A 12,769-nucleotide genomic window follows, 5' to 3' on the forward strand; every position below is an offset into this window, starting at 1 on the left:
ACTTGGTGCTCTTTTGGACTTTTTTTTCTAGTGAAAATGGTTCCTCCGGAAGGAAATCCTCTCTCTCTCTCTCTCTCTCCCTCGCCCCCTATCTCTCTCAATTTAGACCCTAAAGTCGATCGAGAAGGAAAGCCCATGGTATTTTTCTTGATTTCACTTCACAAATGACTTCCCAACTCTTGTTTCGATGTTTATAATTTCCAATTTCATGTAATAGGTATGGAATCAAACAAGAATATACCTTGTTGCAGAAAGATACATTATGGTCGTTGGCTGGCCCCAAGGAGGCTTCCCAAGACCTCAGGTAACCTCCAGTAGCCTCGAATCTATATCCTTTTCTTACAATTTTGTCTAAAATTTAACGAATTTATATGTTTAATGAAATTAGGGCCCATATTACTGTGGGTTGGTGTCGATAAGGCCTTTGGACGTGATATCATTGATGCACACTGCATGACTTGCCTTTACGTCGGAATCAACATCGGTGGGATCAACCACGAGGTGATGCCCGACCAGTGGGAGTTTCATCTCGGATCATCTGTCGGAGAAGAGATATGAGTTGCTCGTTATATTCTTGAGTTACTGTAAAACTTTGGTAAAATTATAAAAGGACCGATCTATGTTACTATGTATCTATTCTTCATGCTAAAATTCTCTTTTTTTTTTCCTTCTCTACATAAGATCAATGAGATGTTAGGGTTGTGGTTGTTGGAATAGTGTCTAAGGCTGCAACTATATTAGGCAAGTATTTGACCCGGTTGTGCATGGTCCTTTTGGGTTGCCTTCACCATAGCAACTTGACAGGATGATTTATAATGAGAGAAGAAATATTATTAATATATTATGAGAATAATATAAGGAATAATAATATTGTTATTTGATTAATATATAAGTCATAAATTAATTAGGAATTAATTTGGTGAATTAAAGAGATTAATTAAATAAAATGGGCATAAACTGTCAATTGTATGATAGTTGTACTTTGGGCTATGATCCTTAATAGATAAGGGGTGGACGATTTTAGGGTTAGGATAGACCTAGAAATTGTCCAAGGCTTATCATAAGGAGATTGGATTGCTTAGGGCCTAAGTTATCCAATTAGGGTTTAAGGGTGAAACCCTAGGAGCCTCACTAGTATAAATAGACCCATGGGGTCATGGAAATCGGCACTCTTGCCTTTGAAGAAACCCTGGAAACTTGCCTTTATCTTAATGGGTCAATATAAATCCGATTTTAACATATATTTGAGTATATCCTTGAACTAATTAAAGATATTTACCAATAAATTGAATAATAATTTCCTTATGTGATAATTGATTGATTATTTTAATTAAATTGGTAAATTGTTTTGCAAGAAATAATTAAATAAATCAAATATGGATAATTATGTGATTAAATGTTAATTTGGATTATTTTTTATTTGATCCCTTATGTTTTGAAAAGTTTAAAACTTGTCCTCAAGTTTTGAAATTTATGTTTTGTGATTAAAAGTTTAATTTAGACAATTTAAATTTCAAACCCTAGAATTTTACAAGTTTAAAATTCTACCCTATACTAATACAATATTACAAGATTAATATATATATATATATATGTGTGTGTGTGTGTGTGTATAATTAAAATGCTAGTCTTACCGTTAGTAGGCCTCATTCACGAAGCCAGTCTATAAGGTGGGTATAAGGTTGTTGCCTATAAAATGGCGCTTAATGGGTGTACACTCTCACCCACCACTTGCTTGATCGGTGGAGGGTCGTTAGTCGAACAGGTAGGATAGGGCAACTCTATCTCCTCATTAAAAGTATAATATTAAATACAAAGTAACTACATGTTTTTCAAATTCCCAATCCAAGTTACTTTAGCAAAAGTGAATTGATGCAATCCCATGAAATTACACTTTGCACCCTTGCTAAGAAGTTAGTGGAGCGTGTGTGGTTTACCGACACACTAATTGGTTCTAAGCAAAGGTGGCAAAGGGTGATTCATTGTTTATCATAGTTCGATGGAGCGTGTGTGTTTTACCGGCACATCGAATAGGTGATTGTTACAATGAAGGCACCGTGTAGATTTGCATGGTTATTCACACCCACTTTGTGATCCTCGGTATCCCAGTCACAAACAAGAGGGGAATATCGAGATTTAAACATGCCATTGAAAAGTTCAATGAATCTCATCGAAACCTAGGAATTCTCAATACATTTAGAACTTAAAGTAGGTTTTCATGGTGGAGAATTAGTGAATTGTCATTCACTTACCTTCAAATTGTTTGCGTGTTGGATTACGGCATCCCTTTTCTAATATGTAAATAATGTTGTTGGATCCTAGCCCTAATTTTTCTCATTGGGTGATAATTAGGGATTTTAAATTCTAATCAATCTTTGTCCTTTCTATTTGTAGATGTCAAACGCGAACAACGCTGCTGCCAGCTCGTTTACATTGATGAGCCTTTGCCAAAAGGTGACTTTCCATGGAACAAACTTTAGCGAATGGACAAGATACATTCGCAAGATTGCTCGCTACAAGGACAAGGAATATGTCCTTGATGAGAAGCTCGAGAAGATCAACCCATAAATCGCTACTCCGGCTGAAATGACTGCTTTTGAGACTCATGAACGTGATGTGACGAAAATTCATTGCATCATGATAGCCACAATGAACGCCGAATTCCAAAAGTCCTATGAGGACATGTATCCGTACGAAATGCACCAAGACTTGTTGGAGAGATACCACCAAAACATGAGGCAGGAACATTACAAGATCTTCACTAACATGATCTCCGCTAAAATGGGACATGGTGAATCTCTAACCGTACACTTTCAAAAGATGCAAAGGTATGTCGATCGTCTTCGCAAGTTGAATGTCGACTTTGGGGAAGACTTGGCTATCGACATGGTCCTTCACTCCTTGCCTCCATGTTACAGCCAATTTAGGATGACCTACCACATGAACAAGCAAGAGGTCACCCTATGTAAGCTCCAAGGTCTCCTTAGGGTTGCTGAGAGCAACCTCAAGGACAAGTCTGTTGCACCCACTCCCAATCCACCAGCTGCTCCTGTTTTGGCCATTAGGCAGGGAAGAGGCAAGAAGAGGAAGGCGTCGTCTAAGAGCCAATGCAAGGGAAAGTCCCGAGATGGTTCCTCTTCTAGTGGGACCAAAGTTGATTCCGCTAAGCCTAAGCCTAACCCAAAGGAGGCAGAGTGCCACCATTGCCACAAAATAGGGCATTGGAAGAGAAGCTGCCCAGAGTACCTGCAAGCCATCATGGAAGGAAAGATCAAGCCGTCTTTCGCAGGTATATACACAATTAAATCTAATGATTCATCTCATGCTATTTGTTGGGTCCTCGATACCGGGTGTGGTTACCACATTTGTTCTGAATTGAAGGGACTAAAAAGAAATAGGGATGTGGAGCGTGGAAGAATAAATCTAATCTTGGGGAACAGAAGATCGTCGCCTGTGACCAAGATTGGAGTGTATTCTCTAGTGCTTAGTAATGGATTATGTTTAGATTTGAATAATTGTTGCTACTCGGCAGAAATGGCAAGAAACATCATTTCATTTCATGGTTTGTTTAGAAAAGGATTTAGATTTTCTTTTAATAATAAGAATGGTTCAATTTATGCTTATCTAAATGGTGTCTTATATTTTGAAGCAATGCCATGTAATGGAATTTATGAAACTGTTATGATTGTAGATAACCTAGGAAATGATGTTTTATGTATGGAGTCTTCCAATAGTATGGATAGAGCATCCTTGTGGCATTGTCGTCTTGGACATGTCAACAAGAAGCGCATAGCCTAACTCCAAAAGCATGGAGTGTTGGAGTCATTCGACCTTAGGGAAGATGACACATGCGATTCTTGTTTACTTGGAAAGATGACCAAGTCACCCTTCACTAGCACATGTGAAAGGGGTGAGGGTTTATTGGACCTTATACATACCGATGTATGTGGACCCTTTAGATCAACCACAAAGGATGGGAACCGCTTCTATGTGACTTTTACCGATGACTATAGTAGATATGGGTATATCTACTTAATCAAACAAAAGTCAGAAACGTTTGAAAAGTTCAAAGAGTTCAAGAATGAAGTGGATAATCAATTGGGCAGGAAAATCAAGATGCTTCGATCCGATCGAGGAGGAGAGTACCTAAGTCTTGAATTCCACGACTATCTCAAAGAGTGTGGAATAGTTTCACAATTGACGCTACCTAGGACACCGCAGTTGAATGGTGTGGCAGAAAGGCGTAATCGAACCTTGTTAGACATGGTCCGCTCTATGATGAGTGGTGCTTCACTATCTATCTCGTTTTGGGGGTATGCCTTAGAGACTGCCGCCCATATCCTTAACCGAGTCCCTACTAAGAAGGTTGCCAAAACACCTCACGAGATGTGGACAGGGAAAGCTCCCTCGTTAGCACATATGAAGGTTTGGGGTTGTGAGGCTTTCGTAAGACGAGATACTCATGACAAGCTCGAACCTTGCAGTGAGCGATGTATTTTCATCGGCTACCCACAGAAATCCTTTGGATATCTCTTCTATAGACCGAAGGACAATGTTGTCTTCCTTGTGAGGAGAGGAGTTTTCCAAGAACGAGAACTCATAAGCCAAGGAGACAGTGGGAGGCAAATCGAAACTTGAAGAGATTCAAGAATCGATTGATGAAGGAACCTCTACCGCTGGCGCTCAACCCGAGGAGGAAACTTCGGTTGAACCGATTGACGAATCCTTACCTCTTAGACGTTTCAAAAGTGTTAGAGTTCAACCCCAGTTTTATGTTTTTCATATTACTACCCAAGGGGACACGTATGTTAGTGATGGTACACTAATAAATCTAGATGAACCTAATAGCTATAAAGAAGCCATGGCAGGCCCGGAGTTTGCAAAATGGAAAGAGACAATGGACAGCGAGATCCAATCCTTGTATGACAACCAAGTTTGGAATTTGGTTGATAATGTGCCCGGACGTAAGACCGTTGGGTGCAAATGGATATTCAAGAAGAAGACCGACGTGGATGGAAACGTAGACACATATAAGGCGCGATTGGTTGCGAAGGGCTTTACTCAAACTCCCGGAGTTGACTACGATGAGACCTTCTCACCAGTTGTGACGATAAAGTCTATTAGAGTGATGCTACCTATTGCCGCATTTCATGATTATGAGATTTGGAAAATGGATGTCAAGACCGCTTTCCTTAATGGAAAGTTGACTGAGGATGTTTACATGGCTCAGCCAGAGGGTTTTGTTGATCTGAAGCATTCAAATAGAGTGTGTAAGCTTGAGAAGTCCATTTCTGGACTTAAGCAAGCGTCTCGTAGATGGAATCTTTGCTTCGATGAGAAAGTCAAAGAGTTTGGATTTGTACGAAGCAAAGATGAATCGTGTGTATATGTCAAAACCAGTGGGAGTATAGTAAGCTTCCTCGTTCTGTATGTCGATGATATACTACTCATAGGAAACGATGTCCCGACACTGCAGGAGGTTAAGTCCTGGCTCGGGAAGTGCTTCGCTATGAAGGACCTCGGAGAGGCTTCCTATATTTTGGGAATAAGGATAGTGAGAGAACGAAGTAAGAGACTAATAGGTCTTAGTCAGAATACTTACTTAGATAAAGTACTAAAACGTTTTAGTATGGAAAATTCGAAGAAGGGAGAATTACCGATACAAAGTAATGCCAAGTTGAGTAAGACTCAGAGTCCGAGTACCGAAGCCGAAATAGCAGAAATGAGCCAAGTACCATACGCTTCTGCAGTTGGCTCAATCATGTATGCTATGACTTGTACTCGCCCTGATGTAGCCTTTGCTTTGAGCATGGTTAGTAGATATCAAGGGAACCCTGGCAAAGCCCATTGGATTGCGGTCAAGAATATCCTTAAGTACCTTCGGAGGACCAAGGAATGGTTTTTAGTCCTCGGGGGGAGTGATGACTTGAAGGTGCGAGGGTATAGTGACGCCATCTTTCAGACCGACAGGGACAACTACCGTTCGCAGTCGGGCTGGGTCTTTACCCTGAATGGAGGAGCAGTGACATGGAAAAGTTCCAAACAGGAAACCGTAGCTGATTCAACGTGTGAATCAGATTATATTGCAGCGAGCGAAGCGTCGAAGGAGGCAATATGGTTGAAAAACTTCATTGGTGATCTTGGAGTTGTGCCTGCCATAAAGGAGCCTATGGAAAATTTCTGTGATAATGAAGGAGCGGTTGCCTTAACCAAGGAACCAAGGGATCATGGTAGATCTCGTCATATCGACAGAAAGTATCACTTTATTAGACATCGTGTAGAAGAAGGACAACTCGTGGTTAAGAGGATATCATCAGAAGATAACCCAACAGATCCGCTTATGAAGGGACTGAGTAGGGTTAAGCATTTGCAGCATGCTAGGATTATTGGACTGAGAGATGATATTAGATTAGATTAGATAATTTTAGAAACTTGTAATAGATAAATGTAATTAACATTTGATGATTAAATAAAGGAGTATTATTTATAAGTAAATGTACTGTCTTATGTTAATTGTTTAACTATTGTTTCACTTTGCATGTTTTGACTTCCAGAATAATTGAGTTTATTTAGAATAATCGAATTACTCAAACAGTCCACAATCGTTCATATGTTGGAAGTAGGTATGAATGAAGATTGTCATGAAATGGTGTGTAGATTGTCTAAATGGTATTACACATAGCAAAAGTCTGCTGCAACGTTCATGAGTGCTTATGAACTAGTTTTGAGCATTGGAATAAACCCGTGCTTGCTGGAATCACCTTATGGAATCTGACGAAAAGGTTGATCGCAAGACGATAATATCATATGGTCTTAAAACCTAGATATATGGTTTGTTATTTATTAATTGGTTGTACATTGATAATGCGAAACTGCATCAGTAAATTGATGTTATAAAACGCATTGTTGTGTATAATTGATTAATGAATAAGTAAATGCATATAAGTCGAAGTTTATCTGTTACTTTTATCCTAAGAGGGTAAAAGCGATATCTTGGCCGCTCGATGATTTGATTTGACTTATGTGTCGGGCCCGGTCAGAACTAAATTGATGTGTTCGATTAAGTTCTATGTCAAATAAATCTGAGATCGAGAAACCAACTGCTGGTCAAATTAGTTCCATAGAATTGTCCGCAGGATATCTAAACAGAGGACTATACTATCCCCTATCTAAAGGACAAGATTGATAAGATCAGAGTTTGACAGCGTCTTTGAGAGCTACGATTGCTAATCGGATTATGCTTGTGTATATAGTTACTATACTTATCCAAGTGAGAGACTGTTGGAATAGTGTCGAAGGCTGCAACTATATTAGCTAAGTATTTGACCCGGTTGTGTATGGTCCTTTTGGGTTGCCTTCACCATAGCAACTTGACAGGATGATTTATAATGAGAGAAGAAATATTATTAATATATTATGAGAATAATATAAGGAATAATAATATTGTTATTTGATTAATATATAATTCATGAATTAATTAGGAATTAATTTGGTGACTTAAAGAGATTAATTAAATAAAAGGGGCATAAACTGTCAATTGTATGATAGTTGTACTTTGGGCTATGATCCTTAATAGATAAGGGGTAGACGATTTTAGGGTTAGGATAGACCTAGAAATTGTCCAAGGCTTATCATAAGGAGATTGGATTGCTTAGGGCCTAAGTTATCCAATTAGGGTTTAAGGGTGAAACCCTAGGAGCCTCACTAGTATAAATAGACCCATGGGGTCATGGAAATCGGCACTCTTGCCTTTGAAGAAACCCTGGACGACTTTCCTCTCCCTCCTCTCTCTCTCTCTAATCATCCTCTTGCTAAGTTGGTGTTTGTAAGCCATTAGAGGAGTGACATTTTTGACTCTAAGCTCCAAGGACAAGAAGATTCAACCAAGCAAGTAACATTAATCGAAAACTATTTATTTCTAGTAACTAATAATTTTCACTAGCAAGTAACATTACATAATTCATATGGTATTAATTAATAAGTCATGTAAAACATTTTGGACTAGATAAATTCTTTTGTCTTTTATCAAAAAGTTAAGGTTTATATTTTATAAACTTGGTTTATATAATATAAAACTCTTGTATTCTTTTTAGCTCTTGATTTCGAAATTAAGAAGAGACAAAATGAAAGCATGCCTTTCATGTTTGTTTAATAAAAAGAAATTAAAAAGGCATGGCTAGCCTTAAAGCACGGGAGACATGTTTGTCAAAAGTGTTAAAGTGATAAGATCTTATAGTCCTTACCTTTGCTTTAAGGCCATAACGTGAGGCATTGTCACACCCCCAAACCAGACGGCGGAAACGTCCGGAGGCGGGTGACTTCATTGTGCAGTATCATAACAATTGAATATACATGAAACATAGCAATCTAAACATCATACGTTGACATAACAAACTTACATAGTTTACATATTGTATTTGTTCTTCAAGTTACACAAAAGCTACATAAGTAGAAAACTTCAAACTACAGCTGAATGGTCTTGCATCAGCGTCCCTTGTTAACTGCTTCCTAGATCCCTGAGAATACAAATCGTTTTGAAAGGCGTCAACTAAAAAGTTGGTGAGTTCATAAGCATTTTTGTATAAAATCGTTTACACTCGTTTAGAATCGTTCTCGTCGTACTTTCAGAAAATCAGATATTTTCTATGAAATCATTTGAAGTCTTGCCTTGAAAATCATGGATATATGTGTGCATGACATTACTTTTGTTCATCCTTATCAGGAGTGATTTTGAAAAGTAGTGTGATTTGTAACAACGAGCTGTGTCCGAGAATAGTTCTTTTGAATAGTAACAATCAATCGTTTCAAGAAGAATCCTTTATTTTCGAAAAGGAAATATGGTTGAAAATCTTGTTCCACTTATCGGGTAAAACTGAGTGTGTGTGTTCTAGTTTATCGTTCTCGAAATCGTAGAAAATCGTTTTCTCCAGAAAATGCTATATTTTCTGCTATAAAATATTCGTACGTTCTAGTTCCAACTATGTATATGTGCGGGTTAGTTTATCGTTATCAAAATCGTTTACAAACGTTTTCCATAGAGTCCTACGCTTTTTAATTTGTAAAAATAGCAGTATTACGACTCTATACTTGTAAGAGAAAGAAACAACATGGCTATTGTGGACATTCTACGCGATGGAGAAGGACAGTCAACACAACAAATGCAGACTATCACCTATCAAGTGTAGGATAGTCAACACAACGTGCCAAAATTTATTTATGAGGTTTTCCTTACATAAATTTCTAGTTAATATAACATATTCTAGTGAGTCGTTATAACCATACTAATCATGACGGAGTGTTTTGGTGTTTCTCAGGCACCCTCGGTTTGGAAAACACATTTGTCACCCTAGACTGGTTTGTCTAGCTGTAGCGAACATCGAAGGTGTGGGGTGTCAACCCCATATAGATCTATACACAAATTCCTGCTCTCCCTCCAGGAGACTCTGGCTATAACTCCTTACAGGACTTAGACATACACTAATATTTTTATATTTAGGTACTTTTGAGATTTGTTTGACTAGAATATTAACAGCCTTTTGAGCAATCATTTGTAGCACCTGGTTCCTGGTACGTACTCCTTGTGATTAATATTTTAATTTTATGCATTTTTGCCTTGGACTCGACGAGTTGAAGGACCAACTCGCCGAGTAGGAGCAGGAAAAGGCACGGGGTTTGAACTTTGTACTCGGCGAGTCGGTCCCCGGACTCAACGAGTAGACCCTATTTGGATATAAACCCTAATCCGGGCGTTTGCACCCTATTTAAACGCTCTAACTTGGCCTCCTTAGTCCCTAACACTTCCAGAGAACTGTAGAAAGAAACCCTAGCCCCCATATTGTCCTTGAGGGTGATTTTGGCTTTGTGGAGAAGGTTTGGAGCTTAGAGGAAGGAAGAGAAGGTTGAAGTGTGCAAGGAGGGGAGTAGATCCGGAATCTACACCGTGAGAAGCTTCCATTCAGGTAGAAAAGTTCTTACCTTGATCATTAGTCCATTAGATCCCCTTTTTGTCCCAAATTAGTGGTTTCAAGCCCTAAAACCTCAAATTTCATGTATTTATGCTTTAAGTTCTGAAAGGACTTCAGATTGGGATCTTATGGACATCCTAGAAGTATAAAGTCTCTGTGGTTAGGGTTATTGAGGTCCCTATTGGGTGTATGACCCATTAAAGGGCTTGGATTTGCCTTCTTGAGCTCATAGGGCCATGCATGCACGTAAAGTTTGCAACTTTACGTGATAAGCATGCCCTAGGAGCATAGATCTATGGGTTAGAGGTGATGTGCACGAAAGTACCCACTAATTTTAATATTTATAACCTAACAAACTTAGACTAACTATGCACTTATAGGCAGTGTACCTAGTCAGATTACAATATAGCTTAGGTAAGTCGGGTGTCGATCATAGGAAACGGTGGTGAATTAATTTAAAATATTTGATTATAGGTTACAGGTCACACGAAAAGAATAAAGAAATAGTTTAATAAATCACAAACGAATAATTCATTGACAACTCTCGATAAACTAACAGGAAAGCAAATCTCTTCAGGTACTTTGATTTAGATAAATTACACCTTAAAGCATAGACAATTGCATACACAAATTCATTTATTCATGCTCACCGATTCCTAAAATGATTAGATTCGCGTTCACTATAACTAATCCTTTAGCAAACAAGTTAATTCAAACAGTGATCAGTTGATTAAACTAACATGCTTCCTAGTGTTCAGTTCGTATCAAGCAAGACTTGTAAATATAGTTAATCAAATTGGTCGTTCAATTAACCTCTTGTTGATGGTCATCAAACAAGGCTCACACATTAACTTACTTATTTCCAAGTTAATCCTAGTTTCACATTCGTTATTCCTAGACTTATAATCTCGATGGTCATCAAAATCATAAGAGACAAGCAATCAAGCAGATGTTCATACAACTCAATTTACTTAATAATTAACAGCAAATAATTATCATTAACACGTAAGGATCTTTTAACAAGCTTAGCAAGATAAATTAAACATAAATAAACAATTCAATATAGCAATTAGTCTAATAATCAAAGTTTCATTCAATCATAAACGCAAAGTAAAAAGTTTTTACACCTAAATCAGAAACTAAATACATAATAGTAACACAATGGAATGCTAAACATGGTCACGCTAACAACCCATATGATTACCGACATGTATCCGCTCTCCAATCCTTCCGATCTCCGCTCCCATTAGCTTAACGGCCTTCCAGCCGCCTTCTAGACCCTCAAAACGGCTTAACAGAAGTTTAATATCGACTAAATTAGGTTGGAAGTCGAATCCCCTTCTCTTGTTAGCTGATAATCATCTTTTATAACCCTTGTAATTACGCTGGGCGTAGTGAAGATTATTACGCGATTGGAGTTATCTGATGCCAGCCGTTACGCGGGGCGTACACATAGATTACGCTGGGCGTAACTCTAATTTGGCCATTACTCTTGGCATACAAGTTCATTATGCGGGGCGTAAATGGCTCCTCCTGCATTTTTCCTTTCTTTTAACTTCTAAGCCCGATTTCCGCTTCAGTCTTTTCTTTTGTGCTTTATCGTCAACGAATAGCTGCAAAACATAATTTAAAGCATTATAAGTACTTTTTAGTTCTAAAAGAGAATAATAAAGGCCAAAATGTTAAGATATAATGCATAAAAATATATATAAAAATACACATATCAAAATACCCCACACTTAGCCTTTGCTTGCCCCCAAGCAAATTTACTTTTATTTTACCAATATCACACTAAACAATCCATTTGAAACTCAGCCATTATGTCAAGACCTCAACGCATGCATTTGTGTCTAAAATTTTCCTAAAGTACCCCCCATACTTTAAATATTCACAATCTTCATAAACACTTGCCCACTTTTTCCGAACAATTCTCATTTTATGCAACCCTCCGAATCCATCCGCAGAAAACCTCCTTATCCTCAAGGTATTTTTAGTTGAGCAACCTAAGCATACATAATCTAGAATTACAATTTATGATACCACTATGGAGCTCTTTTGAATTCTTCACTTTCTTGATAATTTGATCTTTGATTTCTTTGAATTCACCACCTTATTTGATTTGATTTCTGGTATCTTCAACTTTTTGAACTCTTGGAATTTTGATCTTTTGATCTTCACTTTAGTTGCTCCAAAATTCTTCAAACTTTTCTTGCAATTTTCTCTTTTTTTTTATTACATGTACCTCACTTTTTTTTCACTCAAAACCTACATGCTTAAGCAAAGGCGCTCAACCTCAACCTTTATTGGTTAACGATAATAATTTTCCTGGATACATTTCAGGTTTAGGATGCTAAACATATTGCATCCCTCAAACCAAGCGAGGTTATGTTTTTGTTCCATGATTTCACTAAAATAAGGGAGGCCACAAATGCACTATAACATGTATTGGCTCAACTAAACATTTGAGTTCTCATCGGATCATCTCATACAATATTAGCAAAATTTTAAATTATCACTAGATTTTTCTAAATTAAACTATTATTTCAAGTTTTTAAATTTTTAAATTTCCCTAAATCTAGCAATTTCCAAACTATTATTTCATTTTTTCTTTCAATTTTTAAGTTACTTTTACCAACCCCCTACCCCACACTTATTTCATACAATTCTCTCATTGTATGCTAAAACGAATTAAGAACATAAAAAGGGAGAAAAAGGAACAGACTCACCTGAGTAGTTGTGGCGAGATCGAATGGAGCTGCTACAAGTTGCTTCAAATATTGCTGAAAGACTGAAAACTGGAACTG

This window comes from Lactuca saligna, chromosome 9, assembly GCF_052625555.1.
Source record: "Lactuca saligna cultivar CGN05327 chromosome 9, ASM5262555v1, whole genome shotgun sequence".
NCBI lineage: Eukaryota > Viridiplantae > Streptophyta > Magnoliopsida > Asterales > Asteraceae > Lactuca > Lactuca saligna.